A 623-nucleotide genomic window follows, 5' to 3' on the forward strand; every position below is an offset into this window, starting at 1 on the left:
GAGGCGGTGAGGCGGCGGGGGGCGGCGCCAACAGGGACCATGTCGGCGACGGCGATGAGCGCGGGGGAGGGGCGATGGGGAAGGCGTTGTGGGTCCGTTCTCCCGATCCTGATGTGGATCGAGGAGGGGGAGAGAGCGACGTGGGGAGTGGGGGGTGTGTGCGGTCAGGAGTTAGGGTTTTCTAGGGTGGGGGATAAGGGAGGCCGGTTGGGCCAGGGGGGAGCTCGGGGAAGCTGGGCCCGCCTGGCTGGCACATGCCCAGTTGGGCCGGGGGTTTTCCTTTCTTTTAATTTGCTTTCTGTTTTATTCTTTTTTTACTTATATTATTTCTTTCTGTTTTAGCTTAGTTTCCTTTCATTTTTGTCTTAGTAAAATACCAAAATGGCACCTATTTTGATGTTATCAAATATGCCACTGCCACATCAACTAGCTACCTAATCTAAAATAGTTTTGTAATTATTTATTTTTTAAAAGTATTTAAATAATAGTTTTCGCTATTGTTCTATTCATCTTATAGCATTTAAACATTTTATAAAAGTATGGTTTCTCCACCATAATTACCTATGCATTATTTGGCTCACTCCGAACATTTTACTTTTAATATTTGAAAACTTTTATTGTTT

Source organism: Triticum dicoccoides, chromosome 6B, assembly GCF_002162155.2.
Source record: "Triticum dicoccoides isolate Atlit2015 ecotype Zavitan chromosome 6B, WEW_v2.0, whole genome shotgun sequence".
Taxonomy (NCBI): Eukaryota; Viridiplantae; Streptophyta; class Magnoliopsida; order Poales; family Poaceae; genus Triticum; species Triticum dicoccoides.